Source organism: Triticum dicoccoides, chromosome 5A (assembly GCF_002162155.2).
Source record: "Triticum dicoccoides isolate Atlit2015 ecotype Zavitan chromosome 5A, WEW_v2.0, whole genome shotgun sequence".
Classification (NCBI taxonomy): Eukaryota; Viridiplantae; Streptophyta; class Magnoliopsida; order Poales; family Poaceae; genus Triticum; species Triticum dicoccoides.
The window spans coordinates 371,234,904-371,249,357 of record NC_041388.1 but is presented as its reverse complement, the minus strand read 5'-3'; positions in this window follow the sequence as shown (position 1 = coordinate 371,249,357).

Genomic DNA, 14,454 nt, shown 5'->3' with positions numbered 1-14,454 from the left:
CGTATCAACGGGCTATGGAGATGCCCATTTATAGATATCAATGTGAGTGAGTAGGGATTGTCATGCAACGGATGCACTAGAGCTATGAGTATATGAAAGCTCAACAAAAGGAACTAAGTGGGTGTGCATCCAACTCGCTTGCTCACGAAGACTTAGGGCATTTTGAGCAAGCCCATCATTGGAATATACAAGCCAAGTTCTATAATGAAAATTTCCCACTAGTATACGAAAGTGATATCATAGGAGACTCTATCATGAAGATCATGGTGCTACTTTTGAAACACAAGTGTGGTAAAAGGATAGTAGCATTGTCCCTTCTCTCTTTTTCTCTCATTTTTTTATTTGGGCCTTTTCTGTTCTTTTTTTATGGCCTCTTTTTTTTATTTAGTCCGGAGTCTCATCCCGACTTGTGGGGGAATGATAGTCTCCATCATCCTTTCCTCACTTGGAACAATGCTCTAAAGATGATGATCATCACACTTTTATTTACTTACAACTCAACAATTACAACTCGATACTTAGAAAAAAAATATGACTCCATGTGAATGCCTCCGGCGGTGTACCGGAATGTGCAATGAATCAAGACTGACATGTATGAAAGAATTATGAACGGTGGCTTTGCCACAAATACAATGTCAACTAGATGATCATGCAAAGCAATATGACAATGATGGAGCGTGTCATAGTAAACGGAACGGTGGAAAGTTGCATGGCAATATATCTCGGAATGGCTATGGAAATGCCATGATAGGTAGGTATGGTGGCTGTTCTGAGGAAGGTATATGGTGGGTGTATGATACCGGCAAAAATGCGCGGTATTAGAGAGGCTAGCAATGGTGGAAGGGTGAGAGTGCGTATAATCCATGGACTCAACATTAGTCATAAAGAACTGAAGGAAATATGCCCTAGAGGCAATAATAAAGTTATTATTTATTTCCTTATTTCATGATAAATGTTTATTATTCATGCTAGAATTGTATTAATCGGGAACATAATACATGTGTGAATACATAGACAAACATAGAGTCACCTACTTGACTAGCTCGTTGATCAAAGATGGTTCAGTTTCCTAACCATAGACATGAGTTGTCATTTGATTAACGAGATCACATCATTAGGAGAATGATGTGATTGACTTGACCCATTCCGTTAGCTTACACTTGATCGTTTAGTTTGTTGCTATTGCTTTCTTCATGGCTTATACATGTTCCTATGACTATGAGATTATGCAACCCTCGTTTACCAGAGGAACAGTTTGTGTGCCACCAGACGTCACAACGTAACTGGGTGATTATAAAGGTGCTCTACAGGTGTCTCCGAAGGTACTTGTTGGGTTGGCGTATTTCGAGATTAGGATTCGTCACTCCGATTGTCGGAGAGGTATCTCTGGGCCCACTTGGTAATGCACATCACTATATGCCTTGCAAGCATTGCAACTAAATGAGTTAGTTGCGGGATGATGTATTAGGGAACGAGTAAAGACACTTGCCGGTAACGAGATTGAACTAGGTATTGAGATACCGACGATCGAATCTCGGGCAAGTAACATATCGATGACAAAGGGAACAACGTATGTTGTTATGTGGTCTGACCAATGAAGATCTTCGTAGAATATGTAGGAGCCAATATGGGCATCCAGGTCCCGCTATTGGTTATTGACCAGAGAGGTGTCTCGGTCATGTCTACATAGTTCTCGAACCCATAGGCTCCGCACGCTTAACGTTCGTTGACGATATAGTACTATGAGTTATGTATGTTGAGGACCGAATGTTGTTCGGAGTTCCGGATACGATCACGGACATGACGAGGAACTCCGGAATGGTCCGGAGATAAAGATTGATATATGGGATAATAGTGTTTGGATTCCGGAAGGGTTCCGGAATTCACCGGAAGGGGTTCCGGATGTTTCCCGAAATGTTTGGGTACGAGAACGCTTTATTTGGGCCAAAGGGGAAAGCCCACAAGGTTTTTGGAAAGCGCAAAAAGGAAGTTTTGCGGAGTCCAGGGTGAAACCGACTTTGTGGAGGCTTTTACTCCAAGTTTCGACCCCAAGGTTCAACATATAAATAGAGGGGTAGGGCTAGCACCCAAGACACATCAAGAAACACCAAGCCGTGTGCCGGCAACCCCGTCCCCTCTAGTTTATCCTCCGTCATAGTTTTCGTAGTGCTTAGGCGAAGCCCTGCAGAGATTGTTCTTCACCAAAACCGTCACCACGCCGTCGTGCTGCCGGAACTCATCTACTACTTCGCCCCTCTTGCTGGATCGAGAAGGCGAGGACGCCACCGAGCCAAACATGTGCAGAACTCGGAGGTGCCGTGCTTTCGGTACTTGGATCGGCCGGATCGTGAAGACGTACGACTACATCAACCGCGTTGATATAACGCTTCCGCGAACGGTATAGGAGGGTACGTAGACAACACTCTCTCCTCTCGTTGCTATCCATCACCATGATCCTGCGTGTGCGTAGGAATTTTTTTGAAATTACTACGTTCCCCAACAGTGGCATCCGAGCCAGGTTTTATGCGTAGATATTATATGCACGAGTAGAACACTAGTGAGTTGTGGGCGATACAAGTCATACTGCTTACCAGCATGTCATACTTTGGTTCGGCGGTATTGTTGGATGAAGCGGCCTGGACCGACATTACGCGTACGCTTACGCGAGACTGTTTCTACGGACGTGCTTTGCACATAGGTGGCTGGCGGGTGTCAGTTTCTCCAACTTTAGTTGAACCGAATGTGGCTATGCCCGGTCCTTGAGAAGTTTAAAACAACACTAACTTGACGAACTATCGTTGTGGTTTTGATTCGTAGGTAAGAACATTTCTTGCTCAGCCCGTAGCAGCCACGTAAAACATGCAACAACAATGTAGAGGATGTCTAACTTGTTTTTGCAGGGCATGAGGTGATGTGATATGGTCAAGGCATGATTCTATATTTTATTGTATGAGATGATCATGTTTTGTAACCGAGTTATCGGCAATTGGCAGGAGCCATATTGTTGTCGCTTTATTGTATGCAATGCAAACGCCCTGTAATGCTTTACTTTATCACTAAGCGGTAGCGATAGTCGTAGAAGCATAAGTTGGCGAGACGACAATGATGCTATGATGGAGATCAAGGTGTCACGCCGGTGACGATGGTGATCACGACGGTGCTTCGGAGATGGAGATCACAAGCACAAGAAGATGATGGCTATATCATATCACTTATATTGATTGCATGCATGTGGTTTATCTTTTATGCATCTTATCTTGCTTTGATTGACGGTAGCATTATAAGATGATCTCTCACTAAATTATCAAGATATAAGTGTTCTCCCTAAGTATGCACCGTTGCGAAAGTTCTTTGTGCTGAGACACCACGTGATGATCGGGTGTGATAGGCTCTACGTTCAAATACAACGGGTGCAAAACAGTTGCACACGCGGAATACTCAGGTTAAACTTGACGAGCCTAACATATAACAGATATGGCCTCGGAACACGGAGACCGAAAGGTCGAGCGTGAATCGTATAGTAGATATGATCAACATAGTGATGTTCACCATTGAAACTACTCCATCTCACGTGATGATCGGACATGGTTTAGTTGATATGGATCACGTGATCACTTAGAGGATTAGAGGGATGTCTATCTAAGTGGGAGTTCTTAAGTAACATGATTAATTGAACTTAAATTTATCATGAACTTAGTCCTAGTAGTATTGGAATATCTATGTTGTAGATCAATAGCTCGTGATTAGCTCCCCTGTTTTATTTTTGATATGTTCCTAGAGAAAACTAAGTTGAAAGATGTTAGTAGCAATGATGTGGATTGGATCTGTGATCTGAGGTTTATTCTCATTGCTGCACAGAAGAATTATGTCCTTGATGCACCGCTAGGTGAAAAACCTATTGCAGGAGGAGATGCAGATGTTATGAACGTTTGGCTAGCTCAATATGATGACTACTTGATAGTTTAGTGCACCATGCTTAAACGGCTTAGAATCGGGACTTCAAAGACGTTTTGAACGTCATGGACCATATGAGATGTTCTAGGAGTTGAAGTTAATATTTCAAAAAAATACCCGAGTTGAGAGATATGAAGTCTCCAACAAGTTCTATATCTAAAAGATGGAGGAGAATAGCTCAAGCAGTGAGCATGTGCTCAGATTGTCTGGGTACTACAATCGCTTGAATCAAGTGGGAGTTAATCTTCCAGATAAAATAGTGATTGACAGAATTCTCTAGTCACCATCACCAAGTTAGTAGAACTTCGTGATGAAATATAGTATGCAAGGATGACGAAAACGATTCCCAAGCTTTTCATGATGATGAAATCGATGAAGGTAGAAATCAAGAAACAACATCAAGTGTTGATGGATGACAAGACCACTAGTTTCAAGGAAAAGGGCAAAGGGAAGAAGGGGAACTTCAAGAAGAACGACAAGCAAGTTGTTGCTCAAGTGAAGCCCAAGTCTGGACCTAAGCCTGAAACTGAGTGCTTCTACTGCAAAGGGACTGGTCACTGGAAGCGGAACTACCCCAAGTAATTGGCAGATAAGAAGGATGGCAAAGTGAACATATGTATATTTGATATACATGTTATTGATGTGTACTTTACTAGTGTTTATAGCAACCCCTCAGTACTTGATACTAGTTCAGTTGCTAAGAATAGTAACTCGAAACGGGAGTTGCAGAATGAACAAAGACTAGTTAAGGGTGAAGTGACGATGTGTATAGGAAATGGTTCCAAGATTGATATGATCATCATCACACACTTCCTATACTTTCGGGATTAGTGTTGAACCTAAAATAAATGTTATTTAGTTTTTGCGTTGAGCATGAATATGATTGGATCATGTTTGTTGCAATACGGTTATTCATTTAAATTAGAGAATAATTGTTGTTATGTTTACATGAATAAAACCTTCTATGGTCATACACCCAATAAAATGGTTTGTTGGATCTCGATCGTAGTGATACACATATTCATAATATTGAAGCCAAAAGATGCAAAGTTAATAATGATAGTGCAACTTATTTGTGGCACTGCCGTTTAGGTCATATTGGTGTAAAGCACATGAAGAAAATCCATGCTGATGGGCTTTTGGAATCACTTGATTATGAATCAGTTGATGCTTGCGAACTATGCCTCATGGGCAAGATTACTAAGACTCCATTCTCCAGAACAATGGAGCGACAAACTAACTTATTGGAAATAATGCATACCGATGTATGCGATCCGATGAGTGTTGGGGCTCGCGGCGGGTATCGTTATTTTCTCACCTTCACAGATGATTTGAGAAGATATGGGTATATCTACTTGATGAAACATAGATCTGAAACATTTGAAAAGTTCAAATAATTTCGGAGTGAAGTGGAAAATCATCGTAATAAGAAAATAAAGTTTCTACGATCTGATCGTGAAAGAGAATATTTGAGTTACGAGTTTTGTCTTCATTTGAAACAATGCAGAATAGTTTCGCAACTCACGCCACCTGGAACACCACAGCGTAATGGTGTGTTCGAACGTCTTAATCGCACTTTACTAGATATGGCGCGATCTATGAAGTCTCTTACTGATTTACCGATATTGTTTTGGGGTTATGCATTAGAGACAACTGCATTCACGTTAAAAAGGGCACCATATAAATCCGTTGAGATGACACCGTATGAACTATGGTTTAGCAAGAAACCTAAGCTGTTGTTTCTTAAAGTTTGGGGCAGTGATGCTTATGTGAAAAAGTTTCAAACTGATAAGCTCGAACCCAAATCGGAGAACTGCATCTTCATAGGATACCCGAACGAAATTGTTGGGTACACCTTCTATCACAGATCCGAAGGCAAATTTGTTGCTAAGAATGGATCCTTTCTAGAGAAGGAGTTTTCTCGAAAGAAGTGAGTGGGAGGATAGTAGAACTTGATGAGGTAACTATACCTGCTCCCTTATTGGAAAGTAGTTCATCAATGAAATCTGTTCCTGTGACTCCTACACGAATTAGTGAGGAAGTTAATGATGATGAGCATGAAACTTCAGATCAAGTTACTACGAACCTCGTATGTCAACCAGAGTAAAGATCCACGCCAGAGTGGTACGGTAATCCTGTTCTGGAGGTCATGTTACTAGACCATGACGAACCTACGAACTATGAGGAAGCGATGATCAGCCCAGATTCCGTAAAATGGTTTGAGGCCATGAAATCTGAGATAGGATCCATGTATAAGAACAAAGTATGGACTTTGGTTGACTTGCCTGTTGGTCGGAAATCCATAGAAAATAAATGGCTTCAAGAGGAAGACGGACGCTGATAGTAGTGTTACTATCTACAAAGCTAAACTTGTCGAAAAAAGGTTTTTGACAAAGTTCAAGGTGTTGACTACGATGAGATTTTCTCACTCGTATCAATGCTTAAAGTCTGTCCGAATCATATTAGCAATTGCCGCATTTTATGAAATCTTACAAATGGATAACAAAACTGCAATCCTTAATGGACTTATTAAAGAAGAGTTGTATATGATGCAACCAGAAGGTTTTGTCAATCCTAAAGGTTCTAACAAAATATGCAAGCTCCAGCAATCCATCTATGGACTGGTGCAAGCATCTCGGAGTTGGAATATGTGCTTTGATGAGATGATCAAAGTATATAGTTTTATACAGACTTGCGATGAAGCCTGTATTTACAAGAAAGTGAGTGGGAGCACTACAACATTTCTGACAAGTATATGTGGATGACATATTGTTGATCGGAAATAATGTAGAATTCTCTGTAAAGCATAAAGGAGTTTTTGAAAGGAGGTTTTTCAAAGAAAGACCTCGGTGAAGCTGCTTACATGTTGAGCATCAAGATCTATAGAGATAGATCAAGACGCTTGATAAGATTTTCAATGAGTATGTACCTTGAAAAGATTTTGAATTAGTTCAAAATAGAACAGTGAAAGAAAGAGTTCTTGCCTGTGTTGCAAGGTGTGAAGTTAAGTAAGACTCAAAGCCCGACCACAGCAGAAGATAGAAAGAGAATGAAAGTCATTCCCTATGTCTCAGCCATAGGTTCTATGAAGTATGCCATGCTGTGTACCAGATCTATTGTATACCCTACACTATGTTTAGAAAGGGAGTACAATAGTGATCTAGGAGTAGATCACTGGACAGTGGTCAAAATTATCCTTAGTGGAATAAGGATATATTTCTTGATAATGGAGGTGACAAAAGGTCATCGTAAAGGGTTACGTCGATGCAAGTTTTGACACTGATCTAGATGACTCTAAGTATCAATCTGGATACATATTGAAAGTGGGAGCAATTAGCTAGAGTAGCTCCGTGCAGAGCATTGTTGACATAGAAATTTGCAAAATACATACGGATCTGAATGTTGCAGACCCATTGACTAAACTTCTCTCACAAGCAAAACATGATCACACCTTAGTACTCTTTGGGTGTAAATCACATGGCGATTTGAACTAGATTACTGACTCTAGTAAACCCTTTGAGTGTTGGTCACATGGCGATGTGAACTATGGGTGTTAATCACATGGTAATGTGAACTATTAGTGTTAAATCACATGGCGATGTGAACTAGATTATTGACTCTAGTGCAAGTGGGAGACTGAAGGAAATATGCCCTAGAGGCAATAATAAAGTTATTATTTATTTCCTTATTTCATGATAAATGTTTATTATTCACGCTAGAATTGTATTAACCGGAAACATAATACATGTGTTAATACATAGACAAACAGAGTGTCACTAGTATGCCTCTACTTGACTAGCTCGTTGATCAAAGATGGTTAAGTTTCCTAACCATAGACATGAGTTGTCATTTGATTAACGGGATCACATCATTAGGAGAATGATGTGATTGACTTGACCCTTTCCGTTAGCTTAGCACTTGATCGTTTAGTTTGTTGCTATTGCTTTCTTCATGACTTATACATGTTCCTATGACTATGAGATTATGCAACTCCTGTTTACTGGAGGAACACTTTGCGTGCCACCAAATGTCACAACGTAACTGGGTGATTATAAAGGGGCTCTACAGGTGTCTCCGAAGGTACTTGTTGGGTTGGCGTATTTCGAGATTAGGATTCGTCACTCCGATTGTCGGAGAGGTATCTCTGGGCCCACTCGGTAATGCACATCACTATAAGCCTTGCAAGCATTGCAACTAAATGAGTTAGTTGCGGGATGATGTATTACGAAACGAGTAAAGACACTTGCCAGTAACGAGATTGAACTAGGTATTGAGATACCGACGATCGAATCTTGGGCAAGTAACATACCGATGACAAAGGGAACAACGTATGTTGTTATGCGGTCTGACCGATAAAGATCTTCGTAGAATATGTAGGAGCCAATATGGTCATCCAGGTCCCGCTATTGGTTATTGACCAGAGAGGTGTCTCGGTCATGTCTACCTAGTTCTTGAACCTATAGGGTCCGCACGCTTAACGTTCGTTGACGATATAGTACTATGAGTTATGTATGTTGGTGACTGAATGTTGTTCGGAGTTCCGGATAAGATCACGGACATGACGAGGAACTTCGGAATGGTCCGAAGATAAAGATTGATATATGGGATAATAGTGTTTGGACTCCGGAAGGGTTCCGGAATTCACCGGAAGGGGTTCCGGATGTTTCCCGAAATGTTTGGGTACGAGAACACTTTATTTGGGCCAAAGGGGAAAGCCCACAAGGTTTTTGGAAAGCGCAAAAAGGAAGTATTGCGGAGTCCAGGGGCCAGACGCCAGGGTCCCTGGCGTCTGGGTCCAGACGCCGGGAACCCTGGTGTCTGGCCCTGGAGTCCGAGAAGGACTCTTGCCTTTCGGGTGAAACCGACTTTGTGGAGGCTTTTACTCCAAGTTTCGACCCCAAGGCTCAACATATAAATAGAGGGGTAGGACTAGCACCCAAGACACATCAAGAAACACCAAGCCGTGTGCCGGCAACCCCGTCCCCTCTAGTTTATCCTCCGTCATAGTTTTCGTAGTGCTTAGGCGAAGCCCTGCAGAGATTGTTCTTCACCAACACCGTCACCACGCCGTCGTGCTGCCGGAACTCATCTACTACTTCGCCCCACTTGCTGGATCGAGAAGGCGAGGACGTCACCAAGCCGAACGTGTGCAGAACTCGGAGGTGCCATGCTTTCGGTACTTGGAGTGGTCGGATCGTGAAGACGTACGACTACATCAACCGCGTTGATATAACGCTTCTGCGAACGGTCTACGAGGGTACATAGACAACACTCTCTCCTCTCGTTGCTATGCATCACCATGATCCTGCGTGTGCGTAGGATTTTTTTTGAAATTACTACGTTCCCCAACAAGAACTGACATACTTATTGCAAAAAATTATTATTTACCGAAACAAATTATTACGCGCATGCTCCTAGGGGGGATATATTGGTAGGAAAAGACCATCGCTCGTCCCCGACCGCCACTCATAAGGAAGACAATCAATAAATAAACCATGCTCCGACTTCATCACATAACGGTTCACCATACGTGCATGCTACGGGAATCACAAACTTCAACACAAGTATTTCTCAAATTCACAACTACTCAACTAGCATGACTCTAATATCACCATCTCCATATCTCAAAACAATTATCAAGTATCAAACTTCTCTTAGTATTCAACACACTCATAAGAATTTTTTTTACTAATCTTGAATGCCTAGCATATTAGGATTAATTTCCCAATTTAAGCAAATTACCATGCTGTTTAAGACTCTCAAAATAATATAAGTGAAGCATGAGAGAATAATAGTTTCTATAAAACAAATCCACCACCGTGCTCTAAAAGATATAAGTGAAGCACTAGAGCAAAAACTATATAGCTTAAAAGATATACGTGAAGCACATAGAGTATTCTAATAATTTTCAAATCATGTGTGTTTCTCTCAAAAGGTGTGTACAGCAAAGATGATTGTGGCAAACTAACAAATAATGACTCAAATAATACAAGATGCTCCAAGCAAAACACATATCATGTGATGAATAAAAATATAACTCCAAGTAAAGTTACCGATGGAAGTAGACGAAAGAGGGGATGCCTTCCGGGGCATCCCCAAGCTTTGGCTTTTAGGTGTCCTTAGATTATATTGGTGTGCCATGGGCATCCCCAAGCTTAGGCTCTTGCCACTCCTTGTTCCATAATCCATCAAATCTTTTACCCAAAACTTGAAAACTTCACAACACAAAACTCAAAATAGAAAATCTCGTGAGCTCCGTTAGCGAAAGAAAACAAAACACCACTTCAAGGTACTGTAATGAACTCATTCTTTATTTATATTGGTGTTAAACCTAATTTATTCCAACTTCTCTATGGTTTATAAACTATTTTACTAGCCATAGATTCATCAAAATAAGCAAACAACACACGAAAAACAGAATCTGTCAAAAACAGAACAGTCTGTAGTAATCTGTAGCTAACTCAAACTTCTGGAACCCCAAAAATTCTAAAATAAATTTCTGGACTTTAGTAATTTATCTATTAATCATCTTCAAAAAGAATTAACTAAATATCACTTCCCAAATAAAAATGGCAGCAATTCTCGTGAGCGCTAAAGTTTCTGTTTTTTACAGCAAGATCAAAAAGACTTTCCCGAAGTCTTCCCAACGGTTCTACTTGGCACAAACACTAATTAAACACAAAAAACACAACCAAAACAGAGTCTAGATAAATTATTTATTAATAAACAGGAGCAAAAAGCAAGGAATAAAAATAAAATTGGGTTGCCTCCTAACAAGCGCTATCGTTTAACGCCCATAGCTAGGCATAAAAGCGAACATAGATCTAGGTATTGCCATATTTAGTTGGCAATTCTTTAATGAGACATCTATCACCCTTAGGAGTTTCTTACTTTTTATTAATTATCAAACTTCTAGGCACAAAATCGAAAAAATCATTTGTAGCAAATGGTTCCTTAATGATAGCAAAAAGATTGGGATGAATACTTATAGATTTGAGATCCGCAGTTTCCTTGCTAGAGGATTCACCCTTATTTTTAGGAACATACATAAGCTTGGAAATTTTAGTTGGAGGACTTGGAGTATTCTTTACGGAAGAAAAGGCGGTTACCAAGTTGGTAACGATACCCTCAAGTTTATCGATTCTAGTGGAATCCTGATTTATTATTTCATTAACTATTGGTTCCTTCTCCTTAATATTTTTCAAAGTGACTCCTACTTTAGATCGATATTCGGTAATTTGGTTGTGGATCTTTTTATCCAAATTTTCAATTAACTCTACGGTAGCAACTTTATTTTCAATAATTTCAAGTCTTTGCATTACATGCTCCAAAGTTAACATAGTTCCATTAACCAAAAGAGGGGGTGAGCCAAACAAATCTACCATAGCATTACATGCTCCAAAGTTAACATAGTTACATGCTCCAAAGTCTTTGCATTACATGATCCATTATGGCTACCCAAGAAATTCCCTCTGGTAATGGTATCAAGGATATATCTGTGCCAAGGAGTAGTGCCTACATAAAAATTGCGGAGAAGAACGGAAGTAGATTGCTTCCTGGTAGATCTATTTTGAGCACTGCAAATTATATACCAAGTGTCTTTTAGATTTTCTCCTTCCCTTTGCTTAAAATTAAGAACTTCATTTTCGGGAGACAACGGAGAAGATAGGGGACTAGCCATAACGACAAGCAAGCAATCCAACACACGAGCAAACAAGAAGCGGGCAAAAAGAGGCAAATAGGGAAAGAGAAGGAGGACGGAGAGAGAGAGGGCAAATAAAATGGCAAGGGTGAAGTGGGGGAGAGGAAAACGAGAGGCAAATGGCAAATAATGCAATGCGAAGGATAAGAGTTGTGATGGGTACTTGATATGTCTTGACTTGGCGTAGATCTCCCCGGCAACGGCGCCAGAAATCCTTCTTGCTACCTCTTGAGCACTGTGTTGGTTTTCCCTTGAAGAGGAAAGGGTGATGCAGCAAAGTAGCGTAAGTATTTCCCTTAGTTTTTGAGAACCAAGGTATCAATCCAGTAGGAGGCCACACACGAGTCCCTCGCACCTACACAAACAAATAAAATCCTCGCAACCAACACAATAAAGGGGTTTTCAATCCCATCACAGTCACTTATGAAAAGTGAGATCTGATAGATATGATAAGATAATATTTTTGGTATTTTTATGATAAAGATGCAAAGTAAATAAAGCAAATTAAAAATGGTGCAAGAAATAGTTTGACGGGAGATTAATATGATAGAAAATAGACCCGGGGGCCATAGGTTTCACTAGTGGCTTCTCTCAAGAGCATAAGTATTACGATGGGTAAACAGATTACTCTTGAGCAATTGACAGAATTGAGCATAGTTATGAGAATATCTAGGTATGATCATGTATATAGGCATCACGTCCGAGACAAGTAGACCGACTCCTGCCTGCATCTACTACTATTACTCCACACATCGACCGCTATCCAGCATGCATCTATTGTATTAAGTTCAAAAGAACAGAGTAACGCTTTAAGTAAGATGACATGATGTAGAGGGATAAACTCATGCAATATGATATAAACCCCATCTTGTTATCCTCGATGGCAACAATACAATACGTGCCTTGCTGCCCCTACTGTCACTGGGAAAGGACACCGCAAGATTGAACCCAAAGCTAAGCACTTCTCCCATTGCAAGAAAGATCAATCTAGTAGGCCAAACCAAACTGATAATTCGAAGAGACTTGCAAAGATAACCAATCATACATAAAAGAATTCAGAGAAGATTCAAATATTGTTCATATATAAACTTGATCATAAACCCACAATTCATCGGTCTCAACAAACACACCGCAAAAGAAGATTACATCGAATAGATCTCCATAAGAGAGGGGGAGAACATAGTATTGACATCCAAAAAGAGAGAAGAAGCCATCTAGCTAATAACTATGGACCCGAAGGTCTGAGGTAAACTACTCACACATCATCGGAGAGGCTATGGTGTTGATGTAGAAGCCCTTCGTGATCGATGCCCCCTCCGGCGGAGCTCCGAAAAAGGCCCCAAGATGGAATCTCACGGGTACAGAAGGTTGCGGCGGTGGTATTAGGGTTTTGGCTCCGTATCTGGTAGTTTGGCGGTACGTAGGTATATATAGGAGGAAGAAGTACGTCGGTGGAGCAACGTGGGCCCCACGAGGGTGGAGGGCGCACCTGGGGGGGTAGGTGCGCCCCCCTGCCTCGTGCCTTCCTGGTTGCTTTCTTGACATAGGGTCCAAGTCCTCTGGATCACGCTCGTTCCAAAAATCACGTTTCATCGGTTAGTCCCAAAAATAATATAAAAGTGTATAATAAAGCCCAATAATGTCCAAAACAGAATATAATATAGCATGGAACAATAAAAATTATAGATACGTTAGAGACGTATCAGAAGGCAGCGGGGGCTCATCGAGCGGCACACACGGTGGCCCTTGGGGGTTTAGTAGCAGCAGGGGCGTTACCAGAGTTGGTGAAGAGCGGCGGCGAAGCTCGTCGGAGCAAAGGAGGAAGACGACGGCGTCGTGGGCGTTGCGGTGGCTCCGAACTCCAACAGGGTGCACCAGTTGAAGCAGCGGACGACGGCGGTCCTTGGAGACACAGTGGGGCGCGAGGTGGGCATGGTGGCCGTGGATAGGCCGGAGCCATGGTGGCGGTGGCGTTCGGCTGCGATGGGGAAGAAAGGAGCGGCGTGGTGGATCTGAGTGGAGAGGGAGAGGCCGAGAGGGAGAGCTGGGGTGAGTGGGAGAGTGAACCGAGGAGGCGGGGGCGCTGGCGACCTTATCCCCTCCCGGCGCCGGTGCCGGCAAGGCGGTTGGGCGGGAGCGCACCCCTGTTCCGACCCGGGTCGGGGGAACAGGGAAGGGAGACGAGGCAGGGGGCCGGGCCGGTTGGCCTTTGCCTAGTTGGGCTGGCCAGCTGTTTCTAGCTGGGCCATGTGGCCCAGGGGGTTGGGGGGTTTTCTATTTCTCTTTTGTTTTGTTTTCAGTTTTTATCCCTTTTCTTTTATTTATTTTCTCTTCTGTTTTAGTTTACTTTAAAATATTTAGGCATTTTCTAGAAAAGTATTTTCTCCACAATAATTACCAATGTAATATTGGGCACCCCCGAACATTTTTGTTTCAATGGTTGAGAAAAATTATCGTTCGACTCGATTTTGAATTTCAATTCCTTATCGGTTTCGAATCAACGCGAGTTTATCAATAGTAACCGAAGTGATGTGGCATCATTAATAGAGTTTTACTGTAGCTTAATTATCCGGGCGTTACACCCTAAGAAGGGAGGTATTAGTGTTGTTCCTAATGATAAAGATGAATTGATCCCGCAAAGATTTGTTACAGGTTATAGAATGGTAATTGATTTCCACAAATTAAATAAAGCTACTATGAAGGATCATTACCATTTACATTTTATTGATCAAATGCTAGAAAGATTATTCAAACATACACATTTTTGCTTTCTTGATGGTTATTCCGGTTTCTCTCAA